At 43.5% G+C, this 10,366-nt stretch overlaps 1 pseudogene; it reads right to left on the bottom strand.

Annotated features, from left to right (window-relative positions):
* Positions 1-2,431: 2,431 nt before the first annotated feature.
* On the bottom strand, positions 2,432-5,369 carry LOC127486735 (uncharacterized; annotated as a pseudogene).
* Between the last annotated feature and the right edge of the window lie 4,997 nt (positions 5,370-10,366).

Genomic DNA, 10,366 nt, shown 5'->3' with positions numbered 1-10,366 from the left:
GTTTACACAATGCACACTCACACAAACAAAACTTACTTTGAAACAACTTACTTCTAATGGCACTAAGATAATTAGTCAGCAATTCTCGTTAAACTTCAGAGTAATTATGTGAGAACATTCTTTCCCCCTTCAAATTGTTTCTGCCATCAATGATCTGCTCAACTTCTAAGGTGAGATTTTTGTATATTCCAAATCTGTACAGAAGCCAGAATAAAAGCAGTGAAGGCTCTGTGTTTCAGCCAAAATCTCAATCACCTTGAAAATGTTGTTTAACCCAGCCAGAGTGGGGGGGGGCACTCCTACAAGTACTTGGGGTTAACAAAAGAACTATTCTAAACTGTGTCATACATAAACTTTTTAAAAGATTTATTTATTTATTTGAAAGTCAGAGTTACACAGAGAGAGAAGGAGAGGTAGAGAGAGAGGTCTTCACTCCCCAATTGGCTACAGTGGCCAGAGCTGCACCAATCTGAAGCTAGGAGCTTCTTCTGGGTCTCCCTAGCAGGTGCAGGGGCCCAAGGATGTGGGCTATCTTCTACTGCTTTCCCAGGCCATAGCAGAGAGCTGGCTTGGAAGTGGAGCAGCCAGGTCTGGAACTGGCACACATATGGGATGCCAGCACTTCAGGCAGTGGCTTAACCCATTACACCACAGTGCCAGCTCCATAAATAAAATATTAACATGGGACTAGACATCTTAACAAGACCTAAAAGTTCACCATGAACCTACTGTGTTTGAACAGTCAGTGTTATACTGTGGGTGATTCATTTTTGTATTAATCTATCTTATTTTTTTTAACTTTAATGAATATGAACTTCCAAAGTACGGCTTATGGATTACAATGGCTTCCCCCCCATAACGTCCCTCCCACCCGCAACCCTCCCCTTTCCCACTCCCTCTCCCCTTCCATTCACATGAGGATTCATTTTCGTTTCTCTTTATATACAGAAGATCAGTTTAGCATACATTAAGTAAAGATTTCAACAGTTTGCTCCCACACAGAAATATAAAGTGAAAGATAATAGATGATTTTTTAAATGATGATGAAATCAGATCAGACCTATTGTCATGTTTAATCCCATAAATAAAGGGGAGAGTGATCCAACATGGGAAGTGAGATACTCAGCAGACTCATAGAATGGCGGATGTGCTAAACAGCACTCTGGCCTCAGAATCAGCCCTAAAGGCATTCTGATCGGGCTGAAAAGCCCATGAGAGTATTTCAGGCATGGAAAGCCAAGACACTCTGGCAAAACAAACAAACAAAAAACACCTAAATGAAAGATCTCTGTGAGTGAGATCCCAGTGGAAAGAACAGGTCTTCAAAGAAGGAGGTACCTTTCTCTGAAGGGAGGAGAGAACCTCCACTTTGACCATGACCTTGTCTAAACAAGATAAGAGTCGGAGAACTCAAGGGGCTTCCATAGCCTTGGAAACTCATGACTGGTGCATAGGGAGATTACTGATGCCATAAACAGGAGTATCAATTTGTAAAGTCAACAACAGGAGTCACTGTGCACTTACTCCTCATGTAGGATCTCTGTCCTTAATGTGCTGTACATTGAGACTTAATGCTATAACGAGTACTCAAACAGTATATTTCACTTTGTGTTTCTATGGGGGTGCAAACTGTTGAAATATTTACTTAATGTATAGTAAACTGATCTTCTGTAAAAAAAAAAAGAAGAAAATAATCTTTCTTATCAGCAAGCTACAGCTCTATGTTTCCAGTTCTATGAAATATGGAGATGAATTTTCATTTTTAGTAAGACAATGTTGCAAATTCAAGTCAATCAATATCTTTTCAATGAATACTTCAAGCATAAAGAGAATCTTTGAGAAAATTGCAGATCCCACAAATTTGTTTTTATTTTTTTTTTAATTTTTTGACAGGCAGAGTGGACAGTGAGAGAGAGAGACAGAGAGAAAGGTCTTCCATTGCCGTTGGTTCACCCTCCAATGGCCTCCATGGCCAGCGCACTGCGGCCGGCGCACCGCGCCGATCCGATGGCAGGAGCCAGGTACTTATCCTGGTCTCCCATGGGGTGCAGGGCCCAAGGACTTGGGCCATACTCCACTGCACTCCCTGGCCACAGCAGAGAGCTGGCCTGGAAGAGGGGCAACTGGGACAGAATCCGGCACCCCAACCAGGACTAGAACCCGGTGTGCCGGCGCTGCAAGATGGAGGATTAGCCTCATGAGCCGTGGCACCGGCCGACCCCACAAATTTGTACCTGCCCATGACATTAAGTAAATTGGACTCTTCAGAGTGGCTTCTAAATAACATGTCATTTTAATTATAACTGGATACATGGAAGGCTAACAAGTATTTCTAAAGTATCACTACAACATTGTACTTCTGATAATTTAAGTAAACCACACTATGAGTAAAATAATGATAAATGCCTAAAGATTATCATGGTTTATGATATCAGTGGCCATTGGACTTAGGACTAGTCTAAGATCTTGATCTAAATTTTGACCTGGACCTAGACTGTGATCTTGACTGAACTTTGGATTTAGGTAGTCCTTTTCTCCCTGGTTCCTTTTCATCACTTGAGCCAGACTTATAATGTGTTTTGGAACCTGTTTTAGAGGTGCCTTTAATTTTTTTGTGAGATGCAGATCTAGAATGTGATTTAGTCTCCAATTATTTATTGGGCTGGGATATCACGATCTTTGTTGTTTGAATCTAACAATGTTGGAACGGCTTCTGCTACCGTGAAGTCTTCTAATCAGTCTACTGTTTCTAGGGCTATAAGATTTATACTTGTAATTAAAAGACTGACTTCTTGCTCTCCCTTCATAACATTAGATTCTAGAACATCAATATTTGTCAAATCATCATGACATGAAGAACTATACACATTCCTCCCTTCCTTGGCTTCCTTCTGATTTGGTGTCTTCTGATTGCCCTGTGCAAATTGTATTTTTGATGCCCACAAATCTATTTTCTGTCCAAGTTATGTAAAGCATTTTTGGAATCATGAGCATCCTCAAATTGAATGTAAGCAAATCCTCTTGGATGGTGAATGTAGAAATCAAGTGGAACATACACATGAACTTTAGGATCATAACAACAAAATTTTCACCATAAGTCTTCAGACCTGGTGTTGTCCACTACGTTCCTGGCAGAGATGTGTTTGCAGGGCGCAGGTAGTGGCGTGAATCTTGCTCAGGGTACTAATAGGCTCAGCAAACCACTTGCAGCCAAGTCTAACACAGACACACAACTTTTTTTTTTAACATTTATTTATTTATTTGAGCTGGTGCTATGGCTCAGTTGGCTAATCCTCCACCTGTGGTGCCGGCACCCTGGGTTCTAGTCTCAGATGGGGCACCGGATTCTGTCCCGGTTGCTCCTCTTCCAGCCCAGCTCTCTGCTGTGGCCGGGGAAGGCAGTGGAGGATGGCCCAAGTGCTTGGGTCCTGCACCCACATGGGAGACCAGGAGGAAACACCTGGCTCCTGGCTTCATATCAGTGCATTGCACCAGCCGTAGTGGCTACTTGGGGGGTGAACCAACGGAAGGAAGACCTTTCTCTCTGTCTCTGTGTCTCTCACTGTCTAACTCTGCCTGTAAAAAAAATGATAATCGGATTGATATACCTTCTTAAAAAAAGATTTATTTGTTTATTTGAAACTCAAAGTTACAGAGAGGGAGAGATGGGGGAGAGAGAGTGAGAGAGGAGAGGGAGAGGGAGAGAGAGAGGGAGAGAAAAAGCAAGAGAGAGAGAGAGAGGGTGATGGAGGGAGGGAGAGAGAGAGAGAGAGATCTTCCATCCACTGGTTCACTCTCCAGATTTCGTCAAAGGCCAGTGCTGGGCCATGCCAAAACCAAAGCCAGAAGATTTATCCAAGTGAAGCAGCCAGAACAAGAGGTAATGCCCATGTGGGGTGCTGCCAATAAAAGTGGGTGACTTTACCCACTATGCCACAATGTTGACCCTGAGTCTGCTCTATTTCTGATCCAGCTCCCTGCTAATGCACCTAGAAAAGAAGCAGAAGGTTGTCAAAGTACTTGGGCCCCACCACCCATGCAAGTGATCTGGATGACACTCATGGCTCCTGACTTCTGCTGGGCCTAGTTCTGGTCATAGCCATTTGGGGTGTGAATCAGCAGATGGAAGACTTCTCCTCTGTGTCTTTTCCTCTCACTCTATACTCTTTCAAATAAACAAAAATAAATCTTAAAAAAGCGAAAGGGGCTTATTTAGTCTACACAGACATGTTAATGATTTTTCAAGTAGGAAACAATAGGTTTTAAAATATCGGCAAACACAGACTATGATTCATGTGACACGATGAAATACTTTTGCCCTACCCTGATATAAACACACATACTGGCCCCTGGTTTTGGCCTGGCCAAGTCCCAGCTGTTACAGCCATCTGGTGAGTGAACCAGTGGGTGAGACAAATCTCTCCCTCTCATTCTGCCACTGTGTCTTTCAAATAAACTTTTTAAAAAAGATTTGAACTTAGGGACTTTGAGATATTAATCAAAATGCTGAGTCAGATACTCCTCTCAATGTGTCTTCCGTGGGCCAGCTCCCCATGTGTGACTTTTTTTTTTACTCTCTTTCTATAGATGACTCACAAATTTATGTCTGTAGCCTCTGAATTAGAAACAATCTAGTGGACATTTCCACTTGGATGGAATTTAGCATGCTTATATCATATACTGGAAAGATCAGATTGCTGTTTCTTATAATTCTTGGTAGAAAAGGTTGGAAATTGAAAGCATGGGACACTTAAATTCAGGTTCTCTATACCTAAGGTTGGTGCCTTTCTTCAGTGACTTAGGTTTGATTCACCAGCACCTCCTACAGACCCTGGTAACTGACCTGAGAGAATTTTCATTGATTCAGCTTTATTTGCATGTCATTGTTCTTTTAAGGTCAACAAGTCCTTTGGAAGGTGATTACCTTTATCCCACAAGTTCAAAGTACTGTAATTTATATTCATGATGAGAATATTTCCTAAAAGTGAGCAGGGATTCTTCTCAGAGAGTAATCATCACTGAAAGTCTGAATCTATGTAAATCCCCTTAGAGTCTTTAATCCATTGGAATTAATAATCACAGAGAACTCAAGGTAGCACATTAGATTTAAAGCAGTTCAATTCAAGCAAGTAAAGGAAACTTGGACTGAAAAGAGAAATCTTTGCACCAACAGGTCAGGTTTTAAGATTGAAATTGACAATCTCTATAGGACATGCATTTATTTTTGAAGAAGCATTTCTTTCCATCACTAAGATTTCTGAGTTACAGGGAGGACCAGTTTTTCCAATTACCTTAATAAATGAGAAGAAGAAGGGAAAAGGGGAGCCACATATTTCTGTCTGCCAGATACTATAGGAGGTACTTTCCATAAGCGGTATACTTTGATCTTGGTTGCCTATTTCTAGTCCTGCCTCAATCCCTTCTCTAAACACAGAGGAGCATGTCAGCCTTTGCTCAAAGTCTCCTCCCCCCAACCCCATGGTTCCCATGTTCCCCATGATACAGTACTGATTAGTAATACAAGCTACTAACCTGGCTCACAGGCCTTCCAGTTTGCTCTAACTTCCCTCTTCTGTCTTCCCATGTCCCCATCCTTTCTCTTTGTATCCCAGCTCACCTGAACGACCTACAGTTTCCCCAATTTCCAGGCCCTGTCAATCCTCAGGGCCCTTGTACTGCCTCCTTCTGTTCTCATGGTCCTTTTTCACCTCTTCTTCTGGCTGTTATTCCACTCACCAATGAGTACTCACTGCTCTTTGGCTTTTTCAGAATGTCTTTTGCAGGGCAGTTTGTGAATTAGTGAAACAAGAGCATGCTGTAGTCATTCACAACCAGTAACTCTTGGTAAATTATCAGAAGTTTGTTGCTTAGCCAGTCAAATTTGGCTGCAGGTCTAGGTCATTCTCTTGGGCAGATCCTCTAAAAGCTCTGCTGATGGAGTTCATGGAGTCTCTTCCATCCTGTAATTGTACTATCCAGAGCACTTGACTTCCTTGGCTATTGTGGCAGTAGAAGAGAATATAAATGGGTGACATTCTGGCCATGAGATGTATTGGTTTCAAAGTGCCCCTGATACCCATACTCTCAGACTTCTACTAGCACTGTTACATGGCCCTGATTTCAGAGGTGTAAGGTCTGATGCAAGTACAAAGCCAGAAAGAAAGAAGTGGACATAGAAGAGTGCCTGCAATCTCTACCACAGGTGTGATGCCAGCAACCGCTTCTGTTTAGAGGGATTACTGTGCAGTGTTAGAAGGATGGTGTAGGTGGCTCTCACCCACTAGAGTGTGCATTTTGTGAGGGTGAAGTCTTTTATAGTGTTCATTTTTATGTCTCTGGAATGTGGCAGTGTCACCCACATGACAAATAGTCAAGAAAGTCAGTTAAACAAATCTATTCATCCACATTTCTAAGTGATCCAAGTTTCCTTTTTTTTCTTATTTGACAGAGTTAGACAGTGTGTGAGAGAGACAGAAAGGTCTTCCTTCTGTTGGTTCACCCCCCAAATGGCTGCTACAGCCAGAGCTATGCCGATCTGAAGCCAGGAGCCAAGTGCCTCCCTCTGGTCTCCCATGTGGGTGCAGGGGCCCAAGCACCTGGGCCATCTTCCACTGCCTTCTCAGGCCACAGCAGAGAGCTGGACTGGAAGAGGAGCAACTGGTACTAGAACCTGGTGCCCATATGAGATGCTGGTGTCACAGGCAGAGGATTAACCAAATGAGCCATGGCACGGCCCTGATCCAAGTTTCTAAAAGGTTTATTATTTATTGAAAGGCAGAGTTACAAAGAGAGAGAGAGAGAGATCTTTCTTTCATCCACTGATTCACTCCCCCATATGGCAGCAAATGCTAGGCCAAAGCCAGGCTCCTGAAATTTCACCCCGATCTCCAATGTGAGTAGCAGGAACTCAGTACTTGAGTCATCTTCCACTGCCTTCTCAGGTGTATTAGTAGGAAGTTGAATCAGAAGCAGAGCACCTGGACTTGAACCAGCACTCTGATATGGGATGCCAGTATTGCAAGTGACAACTTAACCTGATCCGCCACAATGCTGGCCCCTAATCTACATTTTATGTATGGGGAAACTAAAGGGTAGAGAAGTCAATTAATTCACATGGCTAGAAGGTAAGTAAAGCACAATTCAGATCCACATTTGTCAGATATCCTAATCTACAATTTTAGGAGAGGTTTTATAAGTTAAGATTCTTAGATCTTGGGGCCAGTACTGTAGCAAATCAGGTAAACCTGCCATCTACAGTGCCAGAAACCCTCTATGGCACTGGCTTGAGTCCTGGCTACTCCACTTCCAATGCAGCTCTCTGCTATGGCTTGGGAAAGCAGTGGAAGGTGGCCCAAGTCCTTAGGCCCCTGCACCTGCATGGGAGACCCTGAAGAAACTCCTGGCTCTTGGCTTTGTATCAGCACAATTCTGGCTATTGTGATCATCTGGGGAGTGAACCAATGGATGGAAGACTTCTCTCTTTCTGGTAAGGATGGGAGCTCTTTCTTTCTCTTTATTCCTCTCTGTGTGTCTCTGCTCTCAGATAAGTAAATAAAAAGTTAAAATAGATAAATAAATAAAACCTCTACTTTCACACATTTACATGCTAATTTCATGCCCTATAATGTTCCAAATGCAAGAAACTTCAGATAAATGTTCTACCTTCCTCATACTCCCATAATTTGTTCTATCTTATCATGTTTTGCGGCAGACTTGCAGTAGCATTCCTTCTATAGTGCTGTTTTATGTTGTTAAAATGTTATTAAAAGGGGCTGGCATTGTGTCACAACAGGTTAAGCCACAGCCTAATGCCAGCAACCCATACAATACCAGTTTGAGTCCTGGCTGCTCTGCTACTGATCCAGCTCCCTGTTAATGTGTCCAGGAATGCAGGGGATGATGACCCAAGTGCTAGGGCCTCTGCCACCTGTATGGAGTTCTTGGCTCCTTGGCTTCAGCAAGGACCAGCCTGGCAGCTGTAGTCATTTTGGGAGTGAACCAGTAGCTAAAAGCATTTCTCCCTCTCCCTCTCTGTCTTCCTTTCTCACTCCCCACCATCTCCACTGTAAGTCTTCCTTTTAAATAAAGAAGTCTTTAAAGAATCAGAGACCAACATTGGATTTATTTTTCCTTCAAAGTATGTTATTAAAGGACAACTACTTCCTTGAAGTCCAGTAAGAATACAGTTCAATAAAATCCCTACACCTACTAACTTTATTTTCTTTACTGATTGATTTTTTAACAGGCAGAGTTAGACAGTGAGAGAGAGAGAGAGACAGAGAGAAGGGTCTTCCTTCCATTGGTTCACCCCCCCCAAATGGCCACCAAGGGCCGGCGTGCTGCGCTGATCCAAAGCTAGGATCCAGGTGCTTCCTCCTGGTCTCCCATGCAGGTGAAGGGCCCAAGCACCTGGAACAGCTGGATCTCGAACAAGTGCCCATATGGGATGCTGGCGCTTCTAGCCAGGACATTAACCCACTGTGCCACAGTGCCAGCCCCTACTGATTGATTTTTTAAGGGAAAGAGTTTATTGGGGGAAACCCAACATACCAGTGGGAAGGGGAAAAGAAGGAAAAGAGGGAGAAGAAGAACATAAGAGAGACAGAGATCAGGAGATGGAGAGAAAGAGAGAGGTCCTTTTAAAACTTTGCCAGGGGGCAGGCAGGGAAGTAGGAGCAGCAAATCCCATTAGGATGGGAGTGGAGCTTGACACCAATGGTTGAGGCATGTGGCCACCTGGCTTCCAGCAATGGCAGTGGGGACTAGAGCCTAGGATGGTGTCAGGGTGTAGTTCACACCATAGATAAGATTGTACCATTTTACTAACATCCCCCCTTTTAGTTTTTTATGAAGCAGGAATTGTATGGGAATACATTACTCTTCACTGTCATGGAGCAATGTCTCAAGCCACTGTCTCCTGGGCAGGGAGCCAAGTATATCCCTGTAGCAGCAACAGCATTTGGTTGACCTCCTGGTTGCTGAATGCCTTGGTTCATTCCATTATCAACTCCTGTAAACACTTAAACAGACACTGTAGTATAAAAGACAGGGTGAGAATAGCAACCAATGATCCTGAGAGTGGCATTAACCAGGTAATGAGAGGATTTCATAGAGGAGAGGAAATGATGGTGGGGGGGGTCTCTGGACCCTTGTGAGGACTGCGTGATAAATGTGGTTTAAAGCTGATCCCAACCAACATCAGGAGAAAGGCCACTCAACTTTTTCAGGTAGAGGGGTTTGTCTGTAGAGAAATTCTGAACAACAATACAACATTAAGTAGGGGAAAGGACCATCAATACACACAGGTGGGGAGTAGAACCCTTGATATTAGAGTAGAGGCTATGATTACAAAGGAATGAGGCCCTAAGTGGGCTAGATACAAAGGACAGAGTCATCATTAGAGGACCTAAGAAAGGTGCTGTGTAAGCCAAATAGAAATTGACAGTCTGGCCGTTGTGGCCAATTGGGGAGTGAACCATCGGATGGGGGATCAATCTCTCTCTCTCTCTCTCTCTCTCTGCCTCTTGTCTCTGTGTAACTCTGACTTTCAAGTAAATAAAATAAATCTTTTAAAAAAAGGAAAGAACTGACAGAAGGGGCCTGATAATAATCTGGTGAGCTTTAAGGCCTTGTAAGTTATGAGGCCCAGACCTATCTATCTCTTTACATGGGGTACAGCCTAAGGGAGGTGTGAACCTCCTTGGGGAAGGCAGCCTGTTGACTTCCATTACCTAGCTGGCTTGGGAGGAGAGGTGGTCAGGTTAAGGCACGTGGCATCTTCTGCCTGCAACATTACTGACTCTGTGTGGCTGTACCCTCAGCAGTGGTGGTCACTTTGGAAACTTGGCCAAGTGAAGGGCTTTTCAGCTTGTAGCTTGCAAGATCTGTGGCTCTGAACTGGGCATCCTTCGACTCCAGGGCAGTTCCATTTCCAGTGATCCAACTCTTGGCTGGCAGAGCTTCCAGGGCTCTTCATAAGTGGATTTCTGCTGAATCCCAGGATTACCACATTGAAAGCCACTGTAGTGGACTGGCCTGCTGGGTCTCTTTGAGGGCAGATCGCTGTACAGAGCAACCTTTAATAGGCCTGCCACCTATCTTTACATTGCTTCTGATGCCTAGCTTTCTTTTCCTCCTGGTTTTTCTTAAAGCAGACCAGAGGATGCAAGTCAAGGAGGTGCTCAAGTCCCATCTCTAATTTACTGATTGATTTTTATCATCACATGTCCCACTTACTGAGATTACAGTAGTTGCAATTTGCCTGTGTGTTCATTTTCTCTCCCACTAGGATGGAAATTCCTGGGAATGTGGATTTTGTTTATTCAGCACTATATATCAGTTTCTATCAAAGTACCCACTATGTAAT

This window comes from Oryctolagus cuniculus, chromosome 21 (assembly GCF_051225735.1).
Source record: "Oryctolagus cuniculus isolate XC-2025 breed Fujian yellow rabbit chromosome 21, ASM5122573v1, whole genome shotgun sequence".
Classification (NCBI taxonomy): domain Eukaryota; kingdom Metazoa; phylum Chordata; class Mammalia; order Lagomorpha; family Leporidae; genus Oryctolagus; species Oryctolagus cuniculus.
Note: the sequence above shows the minus strand (reverse complement) of the source record. Positions and strands in the feature narration are given on the sequence as shown.